The 15,047-nt window shown below is 39.5% G+C and overlaps 1 long non-coding RNA gene and 1 other non-coding gene across 4 annotated transcripts in view; one reads left to right on the forward strand and one right to left on the reverse strand.

Moving 5' to 3' along the window:
• LOC141417551 (uncharacterized) overlaps positions 1-15,047 on the reverse strand; it is a 72,679-nt gene that overhangs the window by 22,616 nt on the left and 35,016 nt on the right. For 2 of the 3 annotated variants that reach the window (XR_012442200.1, XR_012442198.1), the window contains 3 exons: positions 14,926-15,035; positions 9,747-9,865; positions 2,767-3,764 (listed from right to left, as the gene is read on the reverse strand). This is a non-coding gene — a long non-coding RNA (uncharacterized lncRNA). Of the gene's footprint in view, positions 1-2,766; positions 3,765-9,746; positions 9,866-14,925; positions 15,036-15,047 lie in introns of those variants that run through there. The other variant, XR_012442199.1, reaches the window with a different exon arrangement.
• Positions 7,609-7,713, forward strand: LOC141417645 (U6 spliceosomal RNA). The gene has a single exon (XR_012442296.1). It is a non-coding gene; the product is annotated as a U6 spliceosomal RNA (small nuclear RNA).

A 15,047-nucleotide genomic window follows, 5' to 3' on the forward strand; every position in this document is an offset into this window, starting at 1 on the left:
ATCTTCTTCTGCAGTTTCCTTTTCTCTTGCCTTTTCTTTAGCTATGTGTTCCTGGTCCAATTCCAACAATTGCTCAATAGTCAGTTCCTTGGGAACCATGTCTAAGAGCTTCTCCATGTCATCCTGTCCACAGATTAGTATTGTTTGCTATCTCATTCACAACCTTGCTGGGTTTTGCAACCTCCTCATTCTTGGAAAATCCTTTGAAGTAATTGATGAGCCTGTCAAGTATATTCATCCAGATGTCTTTCATACCCAACTTGGTGACACCATCCCAAGTCCAAGCAAGCTTCTTGATACCAACATAGATATTGTTATACTTCCAGAATTGCATCAGTGTCTTCCCAGTTCTTCCTCCATTGCAACAACAGCTTGGGCAAAAGTTCACCCTAGATAGACGAACTTAAAAGCTGCTGTGACTCCTGGATCTATTGGTTGGAGCAAAGAGGTAGTACTTAGAGGATGGAAGAACTACTTTGTATTGAAAGGAAAATTACCAAAAAAAGGAGAAGATGTGGAAACATCATTAAAAATGATCAAAATCTTGAAAGGTGTGTTATTCTCCAATTACCGCCATCTATATTTTGCTGGTATAGCAGATGTAGCAAATAGGAGGAGCTGTGTCATCCCTGACTTCTTAGAGCTTCATAGTTTGTGTGCTTATTGATATGCTTGAAGGCCCTGGGGCTCTCACTATGCTGATCACAAAAAGCTTCAATGTGTGCCCTGAAACAATAAACCCAAGCAACACTGTGATCCCGTGCCTTAAAAGCCTTGCAACCTGTCCTTGACTTAGCCCTCTTATGTCTTAGATGAAGTCTTTTTGGGCATCCATTTCTGGACCAGGGAGGTTTCATCCATACTGAAGGTTTGCTTTGGCAAGTAATTTTCCTCCACAGTCAACTTATCTCAAGTTTCCAAAAATTCCGCTCCCTTCACATTAGTACTTTGACATCAGATAATGAACGATGACTCTTGCATTGTTTCATCCAGCCAGAGCCAGCACCAGATTCAACACGGTAGTTGGTCTCAGCCTTTTCTTTCAACATCGAAAACCTTTTGTTTTGGCTATGAACATCATAATGCTTGGTCTTCAGTCCAGCTCTTTTCGAGGTTCTCCATATCTGATATAAGCCACTCCGTAATTTTTGTCAGTCGTGTTGCCTCCAATGAAGCAACTCTTTTAGGTGATTCCACCAACTTGTTCTTGTTCTTCAGATCATACATATGCACTAATAGGACACGCCTGACTGATGGGTAATATCCCTGGTTCTCCATCTTCATAGTCCTTTGTCATCTTTAATTTTGTTTCTAGCCAACCACTCAACATGGCAACCTCACTCATTGACCTCTTACTAGTAAACTAGTAGATTTGTGTCCTTAGGGACATGATAAATAAAACACCTAAGATTAAATTGAATACAAGAGAAAAGGATGTAAGCAGGAGACACAGTCAACAAGAGATGTATGAGGTTGCTACCTGAGTAACAGAACATAGTGCTTCACAGTAAAGAGTATCTTGTAAGCAGGAATAGACTTTAAAATAATGAGTAAAGGTTTATTACAGAAAATATATAAGCCAGTTAATGGTCACTTACTATCATTATTTGGAATTATGTACTATATTTTTATAAAACTGGCAATGTAGAATATTTGTTTACACTAGTGTCACCACAAACACATGAGCAATACATTGCATTTGGATGTCACTTGACAATAGGAAATTTACAGCTACCTTGTAATCATATGAGATCAATGCTGTCCAGGTGGTCTATCATTAACTGAAACATTGTCACATGTTGTGTCATGTGTCACGACTGTAGCACACTATGATTGCTATTTTTTTCTTTTCTTTTGGTTTATTTTTCTTAAAGCTAAAAATTGCTTCACATTTAACTTGGCTTATTTTTTATAAGCCCATCCTTCCAACATGTTTATCCTAATCTCAAGCCAAATCAGATATGGATTATCTTTTTTTGATTCCTGAATACCCCACTTCAGAGACTTTTATCCTTGTCTTCTGCATCACTTCCTCACTGGCTGCCTCCACAACTTCTATGATGGAATTTTCCTTCACAGTCGTTGTGTGCTAGATCCACAGTTTCATTGTTTATTTCTTGCTGCTCTTTATGCACCCTTTGATTGGGAAGCTTTGGTCTTACCTAGGAGCCTATGAGAGACACCGAATCTCCACCCAACTCCAACCTACAGACTCAGAATGAGTGTTTTAATGAGATCCTGAGAGGGGGGATCTACACATGGGCATTAAAGTTAGAGAAACAGCAACCAAGACCAAGTAGCAGCAGATGGGACAGAACTCTCCGCTCAAAGAAGCAACAAGGAGTTCACCTTAGGGAGGCACATGGCTGGAGTATCCCTCTTAGGTCTTTCTGAGTTGCTGTGTTCAGGACAAAGGGTCCCTAGGTCATTCTATTTGACCACAGTGGTCTTTAGAAGAAGGACAGCCTTGAAAAACATGGGGACTTTGGGGTCATAGAAGTTGTAGAGACATTAATTCTGGGCCCCTAGCATCCACACACACCAAATCCTAAGATGTTCTTATCTCCCTTGGCAGGCATCCTCCTTTGGCTGTGAAAAATCACGCCACACATAACATCTCAGATGAAAGACATATGTCAAGAGCACCCCAGCTCCTGCTGCCTTTTGCTGATTTTAAGTCAGTGTAAGGACTTGGGGAAATTGTCTTGCTTCCTAATTTTCTCAAGTGAATGCATATATTGCACACCACATAATGGAGTTGTCACGATTAATGCCTATGGAGTGCTTTTTGATGAAAAAGGAATTCTTGTCATGTGCACATCTCATTACTAGTTTTTTCAGATTTCTTGGTGGGAGATTTCATGTGGGAAGAATAGACATAAATACACTTGAGGTTTCTGATATTGCACAAATATTGATTTGCTCTTTTGTTAATGGTACCAGAGCTCATGATTTACATCTTGTTCAACTGATTGACTGCATCCTGGTGGCTAGCTCCAATGTAAATTCAGACATACTTATCTTCCAAATGAGCACATAGCAAATGTAATGGGAGGCTAATGCATCTTCCTCCTTCAGATGAGGTGGTCAGCATTCTCCCCGTGAAAACCAATGCTGCATCCTAGCCAAAGTGCCAATACCCAAAGAGAATAGAAAAATGTAGGATTAGTTTAAAGAACATCAAGGTGCAGTTCTGAAAATGTGGCCAGTCCAGTCTTTACTTAATGTCAGAGAAGTGTTCTCTAAAAGCTGTGTCAGGAAACAATTCCATTCTTTGTCTGCATTTGTGTGAAGTCTGGGCAGAGCAGCTCCCTATTTCTACTGACAGTAGCTGTCCCCGGTAGGCACATTTGGAACCAAATAAACTTGCTATTATTAGTCATCCAGACATTTCATGAACTGAAGAATTAAAACCCAAATAACACAAAGAATTCTGCCATTTTCTTAATAAACTTTAGAAACCTCTGCTTGAAAACGTAATTCTATTAATATTTCTGGGGAACAAATGATATGAATGTCCTGCAGCTGCCCAAACAATGAAACCACTTGCCTTCATAGTCTTTTGAAAGCCCACATTCAACCTTCTAACATAAAATGGTCAGAAAGACATGGTCCATTGAGTCCAATCCATGATGGCATCACATTTAACTCCCAGTGTTTGTAATAAAACCCTCTCAGCTGCTTGGCAACGATGTATTTTCTGGAATTGTTCTTTCAAGTCTTCTCCTTTCACTTTTTCTTACAAAAGAGGAATGAACATTTCCCTGTTGATGGACCAAAACAAAAATGTCAGACTATTGGACATACCACTTTTATGACAAAATGTCCCTGTGTGTGAAGCTCCTCTGAATTGATGTCCTCCAGTCCCTGGAAATGACAAGGACGACTTACTGCCTGCTGTGTTCAGGCACCTCAGCAGTATTGCGTTAACATGGGATATGAATGTATTTCTTTTCCTTTCTTTTCTTTTCTTTCTTTTCTCTTTTTTTTTTTTTCTTGGAAACCCTTTTGGTCACTTGTGGTAGAAAACTTGACTTTCTTATTAACAACTCTGAACCAGTTAAGAATTCAGACGGATTATCCAGTAAGAATTTCTAAGAACAATATATCAAATTGTTATTTGAAAGCCAGTTGCAGTTTGGCTTTTTTGCAAGCAGAACTGGAGTTTTGCTTTTCTAGCTCTGCCTTTGGATTTTCAAGCATGCCTATAACTTTCTGACCACTGTGATTCAATGTAGCAAGAAAAATGTTACCCTTAATAATTACCAAGTCTGAGTTGGATTTTTGTTACTGTAGTTATGTTTTTTGTGTCACAGTTAAGAGTCCTTCTCTTTCCTTGCTTGAATTCACAATGTGCAAAAGGAAATACAGGCACAGAACAATGGCATGGAAATTCCATCTGTCTGTCTGTGTGCTGCCATTCACTTGATCCCATTCTGTAGCTGGAATGTCACGTGATCTACACGTGCCTTCCTGGGTACTCACATATCTCCAAGAGCATGCCAATGAGCCTTTTGAAATGCCTGGCTTGGGGTGTCCAGTTTACTTGTGTCATAGCCTCCTCTCATGTCCCTGAATGTGAGGTCCTAAGTGACACTCATGCACACTTGGTGGGAAGTCAGAAGGATGCTTCCTAGAGCCAAGGAAGCCATCATGGCAGATTATAGCACAGCCTATTGATACTCCAGCCTTCCTTTCTGGGCAGTTTTTCTTCCTAGTTATTGGTGTAAATTAGTCTTCCTTTATTGGGGCAGAGGGTGACTTATTATTAGAGAGATACATCATAAACTGCAAAAGTAGGAGGTGACTTACACTTCTTTCAGCCTCTGGAGTTGAAGTTCTCCAATGCACTGTCAAATAGCAGCATGTTCTATTTTATATCTGCCATGAGTACCCAAACAAACTAGAACTTAAATGTACTCCTTGCTGTTCTTCTGTGAAGTAGAAACACCTTATAGAATATAGTTGAGTGATCAAGACTGTAAAAGAGTTTCTTCATATACACACACACAATCACAGATGTATGATCAATAAAAAAAAATCTTTTGAGAACAATGAAGAAACCTTTTGAGAACAATGAAGAAAGTTTTTGAGAATGCATCATAGCTATTTCTTCTTAAATACCTCCCCACAGCATACAAAGTAGATGGCTGAGCCAGTTGCTTTATGGGAAATAATTATTACTCTCTGCCAGCAACTAGGAAGGCAAGGAGAGAATTTTTAAGTAGAAGACACCCAATCTCAGATTTTTGCTGATGAATTTCCTTACTACTTCCATTCAGTTGCTTGCTTGCCCTAAAATGGATTTTTAAACTGCAAAGAAAGAATATAAAGCACAACAGTAACAGAGCAAGTTGCAACAGAACAATCACTTCCAAACATCTCCTCTCTAATTAGAACATCTCCAATGCCCTGCCTTTCCACCCCTTGAATGTGAAAATTCTCATGGATTCGCCCTATTCACACCTCTGTAATAGTAAACATAGAGCTGCTGTGTATCAAGGACTGCACATTGAGAAAAGCAGTAACTGTTATTTATGTTTCTATGGTTCACAGCATGCACACTGTTTATAGTTAATTATATAGGAACACCCATCATTTCCTAGAGAAGCATGTACAAGTCCACTCATCCATTGCAATGTTATTTAAATATAGCCAAGGACTTCCTCTGCCTCACCCTGTGTTCACATTTCCTCAATGACTTTTCTCATTTCCAGCATTCATTTGATCTTGGATACTTCCTGGAACAATGGAAGGATATTGGCCAGGAACTTAGGTCTGTTAAGCCTTGTGCAAAATTTTCTCATCTCTAAATTGGAACTAAAACCTGCATTACTTACTTTACGGGGTTCTCTGAAGACTACATGTGAAGATGGTTTAGTTTCAGTGATAAATTTAAAATTGCTTTTAAATATTGTAAGATTTATGGTTGCTTTAAAAATGTTTGAAACAGAAACATCTTGCATGCTTGACAGTCTATGTACTAAAGCATTAAAATAATTCACATTAGCATCATTGATCTGATTGCTTTTATTCTCTATCTGAGCAGTAATTGTTTCTTTTCTATTTGATAGAAGATAAAAGTGTATACCATGTTTGTCTTCATAGTAGTCATGACAATTTACACATATGATATGCTGTTCTAAGTATTTTCAGATTAACACATTTGTAAAATGCTTCTGTAAAATATGTACTGCTATGTGCAGTACATATGTGCAGTCCCTGCAACTTTCTGAGGCACAGAAAATTGCAGTGTGCAGTACATATGTGCAGTCCCTGCAACTTTCTGAGGCACAGAAAATTGCAGTGGCTCACTTATGGTTGCACACCTAATAAGTGACAAAGGAATTTGGGCATCAAATTCTAACAAGTGCATTTTTTTTTGTGGTACTGGGAATTGAACTCAGGGCCTTCACCTTGAGCCACTCCACCATCCGTTTTTTGTGATGGGTTTTTTTCGAGATAGGATCTCACATAACGATTTGTCCTAAACTCTGCCTCCTGAGTAGCTAGGATTACAGGTGTGAGCCACTGGTGCCTGGCAATCTGCATTCTTAACCAGACACAGTATATGTCTATGCTCTTCTCTGTTATCACTGGAAGTTAGAATAGGTTTCTATTGTTAAGTTTGGAAATTTCCAGGTTGTCTCCCAATGATCGGAGTTCATTTACTGCTTATAACATATTTTCAAAGGAAAAATGCAGTTTTAGTCTATTTGGACAGTAGGGGCTGTTTTAAAAGGAAGTCATTGTCCAAAGTAATCCACTCCTAGCCCTGGTATTAAAAGCTGTGGTTTCTGAGGCTTTGCTTTGTGGGCTGTTACAATGGTCTGTTGAGCTGGTCAATGATGCGCCCCTTTATTGGAAAGATTGAACCCATCCTAGGGCTTGTGTATCATCCAGGCTGGCCAATGGATAAACTAAGAGTTGTCCTACTTTCTGCTCAGACTACCTGGCTATCACTAGGGTTTTGTGAGACACAATGGCCTACTGAGGGAGAAGAGGTTTAAAACAGAAAATGATTCAAAGCCACTCAGGAAAAGGCCAGGAAGATGCATTTCAGGTTTCTGTTCATGAAAGGCCATAGGGATGCTTCTTCATATTCAGAAAAATACTCAAAGCCTTGGGTAAAGCCTCAGAAAGGCCATCCGTTAGGCCACACTGCCTGAACTGACCAGGGGCATAATGGCTACTCCCATCCTTCTTCCTGACGTAAGCCCAGTAGTAAAGGCCTCAAGGTAGGAAGATCTTTGGCTCTAAGTCCTTCAGGCAGGAGTGTAGAAGGATGGGATGAGGCTGGCGCTGAGGCAGCAAATAGTGGCTGGCCTGGTGTATGGGGCAAAGGACAACTTTCCCCTCCAAGAAGCCCAACCCATGCCAGGTTGACAGTGAGCACTTGGCCAGAGCACTCTCAGAGTTCTTTCCCAGCTCATTCCCAATAGCTGCTCTTATCCTCCACCAACCACCAGAGGCCACTGCATGGGGAGAACACACACTATTGCCAGAGACAATAGAAGTCCCAATCAGGTTATTGGGGAAAAAATGACAACTCATTTGAAAATCTTGTTCACTTTGGACTGAATCATATAGACTTCAAGACAAACACTAGTGCTCACTTCGGCAGCACATGTACTAAAACTGGAACAATACAGATAAGATTAGCATGGCCTCTGTGCAAGGATGACACAAATTCATGAAGCATTCCATATTAAAAAAAAAAGATAAACACTGGATTCCATTTAATATTCAGTGAATATTTGTTGTGTGCTTTCTAAATGCCAGGAAATTTTCTAATCCCTGGGGACAGAATAGAGAAGACATTTTCAAAATCCTAGCCACCAAGAAGCTAATTTCCACTGGAGGAAGTCAGGGAATAAGCAAATAGGTACATAAAATGCCAAATGGGGATGTGTGCTCAGGGGAAAATAAATAGAGAGACTAGTAAATAAGAAGGATGACAAGGGTGGTTGTGAGAATTATTTATAGAGGGACATTTGCAATGACCCAAAAGGAGTAAGACCTCAGAGCTGTGGGTACGGAGGGAAGATCATGTCCAGCAAGCGACATGTGAAAGGCCCAGTAGGGAATCACATCAACCATGTCAAAGGGCTGGCAAGAAGAGGAAGAGAGGAGGCAAGAGCAGAGCAGGTAGGAAGTCAAGGTGCAGATGGAAGAATACATCAAGCATACATACTTAAAGGAGGACACTGTTTCATTCTGAGTGTAATGAGAAGGCATTGAAGGGATTTATACTGAGAAGTGAGGGAACCTGGCCAGTGATTTAAAAGGATCACACTGACTCTGACTCTACTGTGGAAAAGAAAAGTCAGCAAGCTGAAAGGAGCAGGGAAAAGGGCCAGGAAAACACAAGATCAGAGATGATACAGTGGACCACAGCAATAGCCAATCAGGAGGCAGTCCTGTTTTTAGTGTGTTCTGAAGGCAGCAAGAATGGGACCTGGGGTGGATTGGACATCAGTGTGAATGAAAGGGAGCAGCCAAGCTGACATAGGGACAGGGCTGGTCTGAAGGGGCAGTGACTCAGTCTGCACATGGCTTCCACATTCAGAAAGCTCCGTGCGTGGTTTAGTGCCCGCCCTGCTGGGTCACTTAGAATACTTAATTATTTTTAACAAGGGTCTTGTCAAATTTTGTTAGGGCTGCCAAAACAAAATGTAACAGACTGGGAGACTTAAGTTCAGGGACTTATGCTTTCCCTATTCTGGAGACTGAAAATCTGAGATCAAGGTGTCAGGAGGGTGTATCTCTCCTGAGGCCTCTCTTCTTGGCTTATAGATGTCCATCTTTTCACTGTGACCTCATTTGGTAGTCCCTCTATGTCTGTCTGTCTCCTGACCTCTTTTTTAAAAGAACACCAGCCACATTGGGTTAGGTCCCACTTCAATGACTTCTTTTCACCTTATCAACCTCTTTAAAGACCTTACTTCCAAATACAGTCACATTCTGAGATTCTAGAGTATAGGTCTCTGCTTATAAATTTTGCAGAGAAATAACTCAGCTTGTAGCAAGGACCTCTTCATTCTCACTCTGCTCCAAATATTCTTGGCTAAGCAGCTTTAAGGATGGAATTGCTGGTTACTAACTTGGAGAGCAAAAGTGTCCAATTTTCTTAGGAGCAGGGGAAATTGGGAGCTTGGATCCACTGAGTCTGAACAGAAGAGTGAAGATATCCAGTAAATATCTGGTACACTGCATGCTGTTCGGAGGAGACTGTGAGGTGGAGGCAGATGCAGAAATACTCTGCATGGCTTTGAAGGGAAGTTCCTGCCTCGGTACGCTATGGGCAAGGCAAAGCTTCACTGGAGAAATGAGGACAGTCCAGTCAGAAGTGCTGAGGAAGAGCACCGGCTGAAGAAAACCAGGGACAGGTGCGTACCCAATGCCAAAGAAGAGAAAGAGTTAAAGGAGAACTTTTCAAGTGTCATAATGATTTTGGAGACATTGGGGCTGGATTTAGCACTGGCAGTCGGGGTGGCCAAGAAAATGGCCATTATTGGAGGACTTTGGTGGAGCAAGAAGGCACCAAAGATGAAAACTGGGGACTCCTGCTAGCACTGCAGTATGCAAGCCTGTAAAACACTCACTCCTCAGTCACACCAAATCACACCAGAATGCATTGTCGTAGAGATAATTTGATTAAAGTTACTTTAACTGTTTTTAGTAATTTGTTTTTATTTACCAAACAGTAAACTTTGGTATTTTCATCATTAATACTTGCAAATTACCTGTGATATTGTCGTCACAGCTGACCATGTTATTACATAGGACTCTCCAGCAACCTGAGCAGTTTCTCAGAGGTATACACATGTTCACCAAAGTCTATGATTCTGTGTCCCTTATACACCTGGAAAACAGATGAGACATTAAGAGAGTCCTAGCTTTTAATCTGATTCAGAAATAATACTTGAAATCTTCCATTGTACACTGAGAAATTCTGTCTGCACACCACACAATTTTGGCCACAGGGCAACAAAAAGACAACCGTACAATGGAACCCATGCATGTATGTTATATGGGTTATAGAATGGATAAACAGCAATAAAAGTTAAATTTTAAAATGAGATAAATGTATTTGGTTTTTTAAAAAATAATCCAGGTGTAGAAGTGCTCAGTTGTATCCAATTCAACTCCACAGATGTAACATGTTTATGTGTATATAAATGTAGATAGGCATGCACACACACAAGTACAGACATATACCTACACGTAGCTGATTTTTCAATTCTATTTGTGACTTTTATAACAGTAAACTGCCCTCCAGTTCAGCAATACTGGGTCCCTTATAAATATTTATGGTGACATTTAGCTCTTCTGAAAGCAACCCCTTTTGCCATGTGACAAAGAGCTCAGAGAAGTGAAAGGAGGTCCCAGGTTGGCTTTTCAGTTCTGACATGACAGGTAGACTGTGGCATATCTCCATGGACAAGCTACTTTAGGACATGCTCTCTAGCTCACTGCTGGTGAAAGAGGCCAGAAATGCTGTGTGCGGTATTTATCAACAAAATTAACTCTCCTTTTAAGCACAGCATTGGAGCAGTTAAAATAAAATGAACATTTCCCCCACTTAATTGATGTACACTGTGCTAAATTACACTTGGAAACTTTTTAAACCCAAATAACATGCAAGAGAAATATCATATATGAGAACTTTCTGTGTTTTATGGCTAATTATTCTGTAGCCTAATATACTCTAAGAAAAAAAATCTATTAGTTTTTCTTAAAAAACAAGAAAAGTGGTTTGCATTTGGAAGCAATCAACTGCAGTTCTGCCGCCAAGAAGCCCAGCTGTCCTTGATTTTGCTAACTGGCTCTACACCTGGGATGGTGCCGTCGGTTCCTGAGCACGACTGTAGGACCAGTTGAGGGCTGTGAGCGGCCACAGAGTCCTACAGAGTGACATAGCAGAGTATGCTTGCTGTGGTGTAGATGGGGTTTGGACTTTGAAGGTTCGTGTGCTGGTGGCTTGATTCCCAGTGCAAGAGGGACATTTAAGAGGGGCCCTAGCAGGAAGTAATTAGGGCACCACCCTCAAAACACACTAATGCCCATCACCTTACTGTAAGAGTGAGTTGTTACAAAGCAAGACCTCCCCATGTGCTTAGACTCAGACACACACACCACTCTCCTCACACTCCAACCATGTAACACCATCTGCTAAGTTATTGATGTAGCATGAGATCCTGGCCAGATGTGGCTGCTCAAGCTTGGACTTTTCAGTCATCAAAACCATAAACCCAAACTAACCTCCTTTGCTTAGAAAGTGTCCAGTCTCTGGTATTTTATTATAGCAACATAAAACAGACTAAGACAAGTAGTTATGCCAAGATGACTTATAGAATATCTGAAGGGGAAAGACATTTGTCTTTGCATTGTCTGTTTGTTTGGTTTTATAAGAAAGACTACAGATTCTGTACAGAAAAATCAGAGCAATATAGAGAATAAAATAAAAATTATCAGCTACTCAATTATTTTTTCAATAAGCACTCGACATTTTGGTGCCTAAAAATTTCACTTTGGGTATATGTTTACATTTTTTTCTGTAGATAGGATATGATTGGATTTTCTGCTTGAATTTATTCTTTCTTTTCATTTACCATTATATAGCAAGCATTTTCACATAGTATAAAATATTCTTAAAGGTACAGATTTAAAAGGCTGTATTATTAGTACCAAGATGTATAATAATATATTTAATTCCCCATTTTTTGAATACTTTAGTAGCTCTCTGAATTGAAATATTATTAGTTATGCTGCAATAAATGGGTTGATTTTTGGTGCAGACATCACCACATTTCTAAGGGATGAAATAAAGATGAATTCTTAATGCTTTTGACAATGATATAACTGACCTCTCTTGAAGTTTTGATACTCTAGCTCTGATAATCTAGGACAGTTAGACTTTAATGTTGGGCACCTTAAAAAATTTATTGATTTAATAAGTGAATGTTGATCTCTTCCTCTATATTTGAATATCTCTGATTATTGAGGTTAATTGTGTTCGAATGGATTGATGGGTTATTTGTAATTCTTTCACTAATTGACTTTTGTGGAAATGGTTGACAATATCCACCATATATCTACTAACATGTTTTTATTTTCTTTTGGCTTGAAAATAACACCTTATAAGCAATGCTAATTTTTTGCCTTTTTTCCACTCTGATTTTAATTGCCATGGTATCCTTGCTGTTTACAAATCTGCAAGTAAGATTGGGAAGGACATATATCCCTGGAAGAAATCTTTTAAAAGTCATCAAACTTCTTCATTTTATAAATTAAGACATTTGTTTTAGAGAATTTACATACTCTCTTCAAAACATGATAGCCAAATAGTGACCCCCTCAGGCAAGACATCAGAGCCCTGGGCTACCAAATCAGCATTCCTTGGTAGTATTCCACCAGGCTGACTGAATATTTCTGGGCACTAATGAAGACTTTGACATACACCATCCTGCTCATTTCTGAAAAGAATTATGTAAGAGAAGTATTATTATGCCCATTCCACAGAGAAGATAAACAAATTGCCCTCAGTTTCACAAACAGTAATTTGCAGAAGTATTTAATTGCCATTCCATTTATTTTAAGCCCCATGACAAATACTCCCAACAGTGTTTAAGGATTTTCAAGTAGTGAAGTAATTTCTTTCTTTTTTTTATTTTATCTTTTGATACAAGATCTTGCTTTGAAGCCCATACTGGCCTCAAACTCACAAACTTCCTTAATGCAGGGATTGCAGCTGTGTGCTATCAAAGCCTGACTTAAGTAATTTCTTTATGTCTCTCATCTTCAGTTTTATCACCTTAAAATAGCACAAAATAGTAATGATGAAATCCCTTCCTTTAACTCAATGCTGTGAAGGTAGTGTGGGCTGATGCACAGAGGTACATCTGCCAACAACTCCACTCTCACGAGCACCTCTTTTCCACTAGGGGTGATGTACATCCCCTACCCTTGAATTGGGGCTTATTTTGTGACTTTGTTTAACATGGATGCAGTATAAGTGACTCTGTGCCTTTTCTAGGCAAATCATAAGAGATCTAGAAAGTATTTGCTATGGGTCAGGTCCTGAGCACCATGTGAGAAAGCCAAGTGGTCTCCCAGAGGAAGGTGGCTCATGAAGAAGAATTGAGGGGCACCTTCTAGGGCCCAAGCATCTGGGCAGACCACCTCAGATCTTCCCCCAGCCCAACTGCCACTTGAACCCAGTCACCACAGTGACCTCACAATACCATCAGAAAGATCACCAATTATCCACATTCATGAGAATACCTGAAGTCTCACTTAAAGTTTTTAAGTTTGAGGGTTTTCGTGCATGCATGCAGGAAAAAACTAAGAGATACCTGCTGTCATATTTCCTGGCAGCAGACAGCAGTTGTTCAATGAATGACAGAGATCCTCACATCTCTTCCCCATCATTCTTAGGAATGATGGAAGAGCTAGAGAATGGGAACGTGCACTGGGCTCTCTTGCATTTCCAGGTGTGACCACTATACCTGCCGTAAGATGTTTGAATCAAAGCAACTCAGCTGTCTTTATATAAAAGGACTAAGCCTTAAGACATATTTCAACTTTCAGACTGACCATCAATTAGCTAAGGATTGAGAAGTTACGGTGACATGACTAACTCATGTCAACATAATCTAAATATTACTTGTTCATTAATTTCACTGTAAATGCAATGCAAATTTTATGTATTGTTCACCTCAAATATTTGTACTTGACTAATTGAAAGCTACTCTAAAGCAAAGACAAGGATCTGTGAAGTCAAACAAACTTTTTTACATTCCTTTGTTAACTACGTATTGCTGTATATCACCTCTTGCCGTTTTGGAAGCACTTATATTTTGCCATTTATGCTCATGTGTTCATGAAGGAGTAACTTCTCAAGAATAAGGGCCCTCATCCTAATTACATACATCCACTGTAGTACTTAGCAGTGTCTCAGACATGAAGAGAGAGCTTAGTAATACACATTATTTTTAAGAGCCAGAGGATTCTTAAGAGCTATGTACTGATGATCTTGAGTTGGCCTGGTTATTTCCAAACAAAGATAAGCAATAATTTACCCTAGGCTTATGACAGGAAAATATTTCTGACAAGAAAAGAAGATTGGCTGATTTTGTTTAAAAAAAAACAGAGGACAGGTTTTTTTTCCATGTGCATTTGCCTCTCTGATAGTATGATTTAGGAAATTTGCATGACCTTAGGTTGAAACTGAGTGGTTGAGCATTGCCAATAGTGAAAGGCAGGAATGACACTGAAATTTTTGGTGTCAAAATGTTTCCTCTTTATTTATTGCATGGTAAGCCAACAGTCCTTATTATTCCCCATAAACAATAGCAACAACAACTAAAAAACACCCCATAAAAATTAAATTGTGAAAACTAAATTATTGATGTGATTTCATTTTGTGGATGTATTTTTGCCATTGAGCCTAGCTTCTTTCTAATGTCATAACACTATTAGAAACTGTAATAATCTTCAGGGAATGTAAGATTTATCAACCCTTGCAAAACGGGATGTGAGCCGAGGAAGGAGATTAAGGGATACTGGTGAAATTAATCAAGTTTTTCTCTGTGTACTGGCCAAGAGAATGCAGTAGGTTATTATTCAAGTATTTTACACAGTAGAAACACAATTTGACCACTACCATATGTTGAATTTAAAATTACATGTTATTCTTTTCCAAAAACAATCCCATAAAAATGTCAGTACCTTTGTCTTCTAATGGCTTTATCCACTAAAGAGGGAGTTTACATACAGAAAGTGAAAGAGTGTTGATATTCACTAGCTCACTGGGGGACATTACATTTTAATCCTGTTATAGCAGCCCCGCAGGCTGATCTACAAACCAAGAAAACGGTGGAAAGATAGGCAATGGGGCTACAATGCATCCCTTTTCTTTACCTTAAGAGGCGCTGGCAACCGTGCATTCCCTTGTAGACTGTGAGTGGGCTGCAGTCAGTGGCCTTGAAATATGAGCTTTTCCTTTGCGCTTGAGGCAATATTGAAGTTTCCTGGAACAGATA

Source organism: Castor canadensis, chromosome 15, assembly GCF_047511655.1.
Source record: "Castor canadensis chromosome 15, mCasCan1.hap1v2, whole genome shotgun sequence".
Lineage (NCBI taxonomy): Eukaryota > Metazoa > Chordata > Mammalia > Rodentia > Castoridae > Castor > Castor canadensis.